This window comes from Ursus maritimus, unplaced genomic scaffold, assembly GCF_017311325.1.
Source record: "Ursus maritimus isolate PB19 unplaced genomic scaffold, ASM1731132v1 scaffold_32, whole genome shotgun sequence".
In the NCBI taxonomy this organism is placed as follows: Eukaryota; Metazoa; Chordata; class Mammalia; order Carnivora; family Ursidae; genus Ursus; species Ursus maritimus.
The window spans coordinates 8,801,571-8,811,864 of NW_024425786.1; positions in this window are offsets into that span (position 1 = coordinate 8,801,571).

Consider the following 10,294-nt stretch of genomic DNA (forward strand, 5'->3'; position numbering starts at 1 on the left):
TTTGCCATCTGTGTATTACCCGTGAGCCAGGCGCTGGCCACGGGGGCACGCTCTTCATCTCTCAAGATCTGCATCAAGTGTTCCCTCCTCCCCGAAGCCTTCGCTGGCCACGCTTCCTGCCAACAGGAATATCGGAGAACATAGAGCTCCTGGTGGCCCCCAGCATGCCCTGGACAGACTCTGCGTTTAGCGCTGGTAACACTTCGGGGCGTTTATTAATAACAAGGGCCAACACCTGTCCATCCCTTGCTGTGGGCTGGGCATTGTGCATGTCAGGTACACAGTCCTCTGGGCTAGGGACTGTCATTTCCCTTTTTTTTTTTTTTTTTTTTTAATTAAGATCCTACTTATTTGAAAGAGAGAGAGAGCACAAGCAGGAAGGAGAGGGAGAAGCAGGCTCCCTGCTGAGCAGAGAGCTTGATGTAGGGCTTGATCTCAGGACCCCAGGATCATGACCTGAGCCAAAGGCAGATGCTTAACCCACTGAGCCACCCAGGCGCCCCTGTCATTTCCTCTTTATAGATGAGGAACTGTAGGCTTGGGGAAGCCAAGGAAGGTTACAGTAGTAAGTGGTATGGGAGACCGGTTTGAATATGATTTCGCTAGACATCTGGTCCCTTCCCCCCAGACGCCCTGCAGTCAGCGGTGGGGCCAGAAATCTGAACCGCAGCTCCGTCCACAGTGACCCAGTGTGGTAAGTGCCTCAGTGGTCACAGAACCGCTGAGAGTAGCGGGAAGCGTCCGGGTGTTCTGTGACACTTCGCTTCCTAGCTGAGGGTGATTTCCTTCCCCGGGGGATATTTGGCAATGTCTGAAGTCATTTTTGGTTGTGACACCCGGGAAAGGGGTCAGGGGTGCTACCGTCACCCATGGGTAGAGGCCACCTTAAACACCCTACAAGGCACGGGACGGCCCCTCCCCCAAGGAAGTAACCTGCGCCAAATGCCAGCAGTGCTGAGACAGAAGACTGCTTAACAGAGGCCACTTATGCAGGGTCTTGGAGGGGGAGGACGTTCCCAGGAGCAGAGACTCTGGGCCTGGTGGCTGGGGCCAGCAAGGCACAGATGGGATAAGAGAATGCAGGTTGGCTGGGTGTGGGCGGTGGTGGGGGTCAGCTTGTACAAGCCCATTTTCCGAGGCTCTGGAGGGCTGGACTCCATCGCTTCAAAAAACACCCCGGGGTTTTGTGTGTGCGCTTGAAGGATAATTTTCAGTGTTTCATCTTTTTTAAGTGACCCAGGGTGAATTAATGTGGTGCAAATCTTAATCCCTTTCCCTTCTCAGCCCCGGCTCCAGAGTTCTCCCCAGAAGCGACCATGCCTAATCTGTCTCATGGGCGTCCTTTTTGAGCTGATTCGTGCATATATAAGTGTGTATATGGGTGTATATGAGTGTGCGTGTGTGTCTCAGGGTTGTTTTTAACTGCTACCTTTTTCTGATTACCAATCAGTTCCTGTCCACTGAGAAACAGTCAGTGAAAACAGAAGTAGGTAATGCAGGAAAGGAAGGCCTGCACTTGCGTACCAACCCTGCCCTGTGCCCCTCCCCAATGACACCATCAGCTGATTCCGGGGAGTCTTGTCATCGGGGGCCTCATGGCTTGGAACTGTTTCAGAGAGAAAGCCCGGGTGCTGGCTGGAGCGCCAGAGCAGAGGGCTGGGGACGGACTCCAAGGCTCCTGCAGCCAGTCAGGCACGTGACCAGGACCCAGGCCAGAGCTGGCAGGAGGAAATGGACAGGAAATGGACAAGACAGATGTTAAGGAGGGAGAACCTCCAGGCCTCCACCTGACTTGGGCAAGGTTCTGCCAAATCAGGGAAAGGAAATGGAATTTATTTCCTGTCCTCAGAGAATGGACAATGCCCTCAGGGAGGCCAGGGAGCTGGAAGGAAGACACGGCGGCACTACAAGGCAGTGGGTCACAGGCCCCAGCGTGCAGCCCATCCCAGAGGCTTGGCCACACCCAGAGGCAGCATCTGGGGACGGCCCCACAGTACCGAGTGAGACTCTGGACACGAGGCTTGTGCTCTCTTTCTCTCCGACAAATAAATAAAATTAAAAAAAAAAAAAAGATTGCAGCTTAGTAATAGCCAGATATAAGAGATGTGTACAGCAAGGTACATAGGATGGGGACAAGGAGCTTGCATGCTCTCTCTGGGCCCTCCATCCTCCCCGTATCTCAACGTGTTCACCAAGCCAGAAGCTTTGCAGCCCTCGTGTGTGGTTCGGGGATTTTTACAGAGGCTTCATTACATAGGTATGATTGGTTAAACCTTTGGCCATTTATGATGAAGTCAATCTCCAGCCCCCTCCCCGCCCAGGAGGTTGAGGGAGTGTGTTACCCAAAACAGGCTTTGTCTCTTTGTGGGTGTCAAGCTGAAAGACACAACCAAGGCAAAGAATAGGAAAAGGAAGGGGTTTCTGTGCAACAAGTAAGGAGAACACTGGGGATATTTCCCAAAGCAGTGTCTCCCCAACAACAAACTTAGGGGAGTTTTAAGATAAGGGTGTATACATATTCATGAAGGGGCTGGTGCAGTGGGGAATATTGCGTGGGATTGGGCTGGCTAGGGTCAGCATTTTCAATATTCTGGTCTGATATCTGAGCGCTCAAAGGAGTTTGGGTCCTGCAGAGAGAATTCAAGAATATGCATCAGGTCAGTGCCTGGAATCAACACTGAGAGTTGTAACCCCTATTTGTTGTCCCTGATAGGATTGGGTTATCTCCTGGCCTGCTTATAAACCACTCCCCTTGAGATGTTTCATTTCTCATGCTTGAGGGGTCTTGGGCGTAGGTCAGTCTTCCATAACTGCTTNCTGCTGAGAAAGAGTATCGTGGTCTCCCTTGTTAGAGGAGTGAAACTCTCTCTTTCTAAAGATTTATTTCCGTGGGGGGAGGGGCAGGGGAGAGAGAATCTTAAGCAGACTCCACGCTGAGCGTGGATCCTGATGTGAAGGCTCAATTTCAAGATCCTGAGATCATGACCTGAGCCGAAACCAAGAGTCGGATGCTTAACCACCTGTGCCACCCAGGCACTCCGAGTGAAACTCCCTCACTGCTGCATTTAGATAAGTTTGGGGATCAGAGGGTTTGGGCTGCAATTTTTCATATCCCCACTGGAGCATGAGACTTAAGTGGACTGTTGTAACTAGCAACTAAGTGTGCATGGACCAAATACGTTGGTCCCCGGGAGACAGAGGGAGGTTAGAATTATAGCTCTTAGCGATGAATCCCAGGAGCTGTACCTTGTAGTTTTCCTAGAAGAGTGAGTGGTTAATAGCCCCAAGTCAAGTCTTGTCCAGATAGGGCTGAAATGATCCTGAGCTGACCCTGATTTCCAGCAAACCCAGTCACTTGGTTCATAGGAACACAGTGTATTCCATTTGATAAAGGGAGGCTCATATTTGCATAATTTGTTCAGGGCAGACACAACAGTCCCAAGGTGAATTATACGCTTTATTGCTTATTCAATTTCAGCATCAGGGTGAGTTAAGGTTGCAAGATGCCTGAAAAGGTTCTTCCAGGTGTACATGTAAAGTTCCTATTGTTATCTTTCAGCCTTCCCCGGGGATGTCTAGGCTCTCAGTCCCCCAGGGCATTCCCCAAAGGGGACTTTTTCTTTTCTTTTTTTCTTTTCTTTTCTTTTCTTTTCTCTTCTTCTTTCTTCTTCTTTCTTTCTTTCTTTCTTTCTTTCAAGATTTGCGTGTGTATGTGTGTGTGTGGTGTGTGTGTGTGTGTGTGGACAGAGAGCACAAGCAGGGGGAGCAGCAAGCAGAGGGAGAAGCGGGCTCCCCACTGAGCAAGGAGCCCCATGCAGGACTCAATCCCAGGACCCTAGGATCATGACCTGAGCCAAAGGCAGACGCTTAACCAACTGAGCCACCCGGATGACCCAAAGGGTTTCTTTTTCTTAAAACCTCTAGATGATTGGGGCCTCCAGGCAGCAGGTAGCTTCCATTTTTATCCCTAACCATCCCTGATGGTTACTTTAAAACAAATGCAGGTCCATTATCACTTTGGTCAGGCAAGACCAAAGCTAGGAATCATGTCCCCAGGCAACCCCTTGATTACCTCATTTGCCCCTTTAGTTCCACAAGGAAAAGCCTCCACCCACCCAGCAAAAGTATCCGTGAAAACCAGAAGGTATTTAAATCCTCCAGGGGGTTAAGGGTGGCTCAGTCCGTTAAGCATCCAACTCGTCCAGCGGTTCAAGTCATGATCTCAGGGGCCTGGGATAGAGCTCCACGTCTGGCTCAATGCTCTGCTAGGAGTTGGCTTGCGATTTTCCCTCTCCTTCTGCCCCTCTCCCTACTTGTGCGCTCTCTCTCTCTCTCTCAAACTAAAAAAATAAAAAATAAAATCACCCAGGAGCCAGGGTCAGTGGGCGAACCCATAGGCCAATCCTCCCCAGGCAAAGTCCCTCTACTTTGCATAGCCTTGGCTAGAGGGGGAGCCAGAGTTTATTCTGTACATCGTTTTTAACACAGTACATACATTTCTATATAGACTCTCCCATGAGGTCTCTAGTGATCTTTTTGAATGCCCATACAGCAACAGGCACAAAGACTGTGTAAACATGGGCCGTTGTGGGAATTTCTCTGAAGTTCACCTGCAGGTGTGCGGCTGCAGTTTCTCAGGCTTCCCGGGAAAAGAGCAGGTTTGGTCCAAGCCAAAGAGTGGGAGAACACTGAAAACCTTAGTTTGGGGAATTGTAGCCAGATATTCGAGATCGGGAGAATTCAGGATCCAGCCCAGCTTCCCAGGCTAAACCAACAAGCACTCCAAGAGAATCAGAACTAGAATCTAGAAACGACCATAAATATGTATAACTGAAACATTTTCTCTGCAAAATCACCCTAATTTTCACCAAAGATAGCCAAATTAAGACTCATTTGTTTGTAAAACGAGTCTAGTTTTTTTTTCTTTTAAGATTTTATTTTTAAGTAATCTCTACACCCAATGTGGGACTTGAACTCACAATCCTGAGATCAAGAGTCACATGCTCCTCCGACTGAGCCAGCCAGGCGCCCCAAGACAAGTCCAGTTTTAACAAACTTGGCCTCATCATTTACATAAATGCAGCAAGAAGAGCGCCAAATAAATTCTTTTAATTCTGCTTTGCTGGAACTTTTCATAAGGAATTTCAGATTGAGCTCTTAACAGCCTCTTGAGGCAAAGAAGCCAACCAGATGTTTGCCACCAGATTCATTCGCAAAACCTGCAGAATTGGGTTACTTCCTCTCTTTTCAAGATCCTCCAAATATACCGAGGTTTCTGAGCCTGCCAGGAAGTGACCTTCCTGTCTCACCTGGGAAGGTTTCTGGGAATCCTGTAAGCAAGGCACCGGGCTGATTTTTCCAAGGGGCTTCATTGGTTCCATAAAGTCAACCTTAGTTCCTTAAAGCTGTCTGGTTAAGGGTGCCTGGTTGGTTAAGTCAGTGGAGCAGGTGACTCTTGATCTCATGGTTGTGCATTTGAGCCCCACATGTGTGGAGATCATGACCTGAGCTGAAGGCAGATGATTCACCGACTGAGCCAACCAGGCGCCCCAATAAAATCTTTTTAAAAAAATAAAATATTAAAAAAACCCCAAAACCTGTCTGGTCATATCTGAGTCTATGCATGTCTCTCTCAAATAGGACCTTCCAATCAAAGCCTTGATAATATAACCAGTTTCCAGTGGTGTCCTTTTACAAGGAGAACAGATTCTTACTGAACTTATGCAAATAACTATAATTGTCATCAGAGTAAGAATACTCAATGAGAGTTTCCAAATTCTAGAGGGAGCAGGGAGAAAAAGATAAATGTTTCAATTTGTTTGCAAAGGAATATTTTACCAAACTTCTGTAAGTTGTTAGGTCTGTTAAGAGAAAAATGTTTCCTTAAATCTGGAAGAGGCAAACATTAGAGAACCAGCTATGTTTCAAACAAGAGTCATAGAAACTATAATCATTTTCCTCAATTCATTTAGTCCCCATTTCTTCTCGTTTGAATGCAGTTTTCCCATTAGTTCCAAAATTCTTACTCCATTTAGTTTTATGATCTGAAAGGTATCAGAAACCTATATTCATCAAAAGTCTCTCCCATGAATCTCCTTGAAGATGAAATACATTTATAAGATCATCAGAATAATAACTAAGTGACAAAAGACTCAAAAATGGCCATGGAGGGATGGTGCCTGGGTGGCTCAGTTGGTTAAGTGTCTGCCTTCAGCTCAGGTCATGATCTCAGGGTCCTGGGATCGAGCCCTGCGTCAGGCTCCCTGCTCCCAGGGAGTCTGCTTCTCCCTCTCCTCCCTGCACATGCTCTCTCTCAAATAAATAAATAAAATCTTAAAAAAAAAAAAAGTATGGTTAAAGATCTGATGGCCATACATCATAATGCCCCTGACAAGGAAATTTGGTTATTTCTGTGACACACACAATTCAATAACTAGAATTATGAGTGATGACATTATACAAGGACATACTAAAACTTCAGGAATTTCATATAATTTCCAGAACAACTGTAGCATTTACCCAGACAATATAACCTGAGGAGGCTTATCATCACTTATTTGACAATGCTTTCCATGGAGTTTATCAAACCAAACCAACAAGCCTCATTGGTCAAAAAGACTTCACTTAGAATTTGAATTTGGGGGATGTTTTAAAAAACAAAAAAAACAAACTTGAAGTTTTTAAAGCACATGCCAAAATAAGATTACAGATCACTACAAAACCTACCACTTAATTATCTATTTAACCAAGATGGCAGTGGGAGATTCTATGGGTTACACACAGTTGTGAGCAAAACTTAGTTCTCTTATGTATTTTATTTATTTATTTTTATTTCAAGTTTTTATTTATTTATTCATAATAATTTTTTATTATGTTATGTTAGTCACCATCAAGTTTTTATTTAAATTCTAGTTAGTTAACATTTATGGTAAAATTGGTTTCAGGTGTAGAATTTAGTGATTCATTACATATATATATAACACCCAGTGCTCATCACAAGTGCCCTCCTCAATGCCCATCACCCAGTTACCCCATCCCCCACCCGCCTCCCTTCCCTTCCTCAGTTTGTTTCCTTTAGTTAAGAGTCTCTTATGGTTTCTTTCCCTCGCTCTCTCTTTTTTCCTCCTTTTCCTATGTTCATCTGTTTTCTTTCTTAAATTCCACATATGAGTGAGATCATATGGTATTTGTCTTTCTCTGGCTGACTTATTTTGCTTAGCATACAGTCTAGCTCCATCCATGTCATTGCAAATGGCAAGATTTCATTCTTTTTGATGGCTGAGTAATATTCCATTGTATGTATAGACCACATTTTCTTTTTCCATTCATCAGTCGATGGCCATCTATGGGCTCTTTCCATAATTTGGCTATTGTTGATAATGCTGCTATAAACATCGGGGTGCGCGTACCCCTTTGAATCGGTATTTTTTGTGTCCTTTGGGTAAATATCCAGTAGTGCAATTGCTGGGTTGTAGGGAAGTTCTACTTTTAACTTTCTGAGAAAATTTAGCTCTTTTACTATTGAGAAGATTCAGTTTTCTAAAGTAATCAAAGACCCGATAAAGACAAAATAAAGAAAATATTTTGTTTTGATAAAGAAAACAAGTTTTGTTTACAATTTCTAATCAAGAGTAAACCAAGGGTCACCTAGATGGTGCAGTCAGTTAAGCACCCCACGACTCTTGGTTTCAGCTCAGGTCGAGATCTCGGGGTCATGAGATCAAGTCCCACATCGGGCTCCACACAGAGCATGGAATCCGCTTGGGACTCTCTGTCCCCCTCCCTCTGACCCTCCCCCCCCTTGTGTTCTCATTCTCTCTCTCAAATAAATAAATCTTAACAACAACAAAAAAAGCGTAAACCAAGGGTGTGCCTGGCTGGCTCAGTTGGTTGGACCATGTGACTCTTGATCTCAGGGTTGTGAATCCGAGCCCCACGTTGGGGGTAGAGATTACTTAATAAATAGAAGTTTTTAAAAGAGTGTTGAAGAGGGGCACCCGGGTGGCGCAGCGGTTAAGCGTCTGCCTTCGGGTCAGGGCGTGATCCCAGCGTTCTGGGATCGAGCCCCACATCAGGCTCCTCCGCTAGGAGCCTGCTTCTTCCTCTCCCACTCCCCCTGCTTGTGTTCCCTCTCTCGCTGGCTGTCTCTCTATGTCAAATTAATAAATAAAATCTTAAAAAAAATAAAAAAATAAAAAAGTGTTGAAGAAAGAATAAACAACTAGTCTCATTTTAGGACAAAATTACTTTCTTTTCCCTTAAAAAAATGTATTCCCATTCCTCATTCTTTTCTTACCAGAAACGTATCTTTCCTTGCATACAGAGCTGTTTCCCTCACTATTTTCAGTAGTCTTAATTATATCCTTAATGCTTGGAAACCTTAATTTCTAGTGGAAACTAAGTGGTCAGCAATTTTGAGCTGTTATACCAGCATCTTATTTGGAAAAGACTTAGATATCCTATGAATTGAACCCAATTTCTTATTTAAGCTAGCAAAACCTCAAAGTTTTAAATTACCAAAGATTTTGGAATTTCTTTAAAAGCTTACTTACAGGGGCACCTGGCTGGCTCAGTTGGTGGAATGTGTGACTTGATCTTGGGGTTGTGAGTTTTTTTTTTAAAAGATTTTATTTATTTATTTGACAGAGACAGAGACAGCCAGCGAGAGAGGGAACACAAGCAGGGGGAGTGGGAGAGGAAGAAGCAGGCTCATAGCGGAAGAGCCTGATGTGGGGCTCGATCCCAGAACGCCAGGATCACGCCCTGAGCCGAAGGCAGATGCTTAACCGCTGTGCCACCCAGGCGCCCCTGGGGTTGTGAGTTTGAGCCCCACATTGGGTGTAGAGATTACTTAAAAATAAAAATCTTTAAAGAAACCCTCAAAGTTAACTTACAGACCTTTTTATCTACTCAACCTACATCTTCCCAACAATTACACATGGAAACTTCATGAGACAGACAAAATCAACCACCATTTTAAGTCTTTTTTTTTTTGCTGACAAATTGCAACAGATACATTAATTTAATAAACTCAGGTAGAATAAAAGCTGGTCATCAGTATTACATTCGATGTTGATAACTCCAAAAGAAATGCTTATTTTTTAATTTTTTTAACTTATTTTTAAAGATTCTATTTTTTAAGTGATTTCTACACCCCGCGTGGCTCTGGAACTTACAACCCAGAGATCAAGAGTCACGTGCTGTACTGACTGAGCCAGCCAGGCACCCCTAAAATGACTTTTCTTCCTTCCTTCCTCCCTTCCTTCCTTCCTTCCTTCCTTTCTTTTTAAGATTTTATTTATTTATTAGAGAGAGAGAGAGCACAAGCAGGGGGAGCAGCAGGCAGAAGGAGAGGGAGAAACAGGCTCCCCACTGAGCAGGGAGCCCAATGTGGGACTCTATCCCAGGACCCTGGGATCATGACCTGAGCCGAAGGCAGATGCTCTACCAACGGAGCCGCCCAGGAGCCCTAAAATGACTTTTCTTATATCAAGAAAGTTATGTCTATCTTTTTCCGGGGACCCCTAATTCTCTCTGCTTATAGGTAGTGAGGTTGAAAGTTCCAACCCTCTAAATCACTTTGTTGGTTCCCCTGGCAACCAACCCGCATACTTAGGGGGTTTCCAAAAGTTACCCCATTTACATGAACTCAGGTGTGGTTTTTTTGTTTTGTTTTGTTTTTTAAGATTTTATTTATTTATCAGAGAGAGAGAGAGCACAACCAGGGAGTGCAGCAGGCGGAGGGAGAAGCAGGCTCCCCGCTGAGCAAGGAGGCTGGTGTGGCATGGATCCCAGGGTCCTGGGATCATGACCGGAGCAGAAGGCAGATGCATCACCAACTGAGTCACCCAGGCATCCCCAACTCAGGTGTGGTTGAAAGGGGCTCGTTATGAGTAACAAAAGACACTCATTTCACAGGAACAGTGGATGAAGACCTAATACATATTTATTATAAACCACAATATCACAGTGAGCCACTTTGATGCAATTTTAGATGTTTTAGTAGCCATATCTTAAACAGTAAAAAGAAACAGGTGAACTTAATTTTAGTAATAGATTTTTCTTAACGTATCCAAAATATTTTCACCTTAACATATAATCAATATAAAAACATTAATGAAATAGTTTACATTTTTAAGATTATTATTATTATTATTATTATTATTATTATTAAGTAATCTCTCTACCCAGTGTGGGGCTCAAACCCATGACCCCCCGCCCCCAAGATCAAGGGTCGCATGCTCTTCCGACTGAGCCAGCCAGTTGCCCCCTCCTCTTTTTTTTTTTTTTTTTT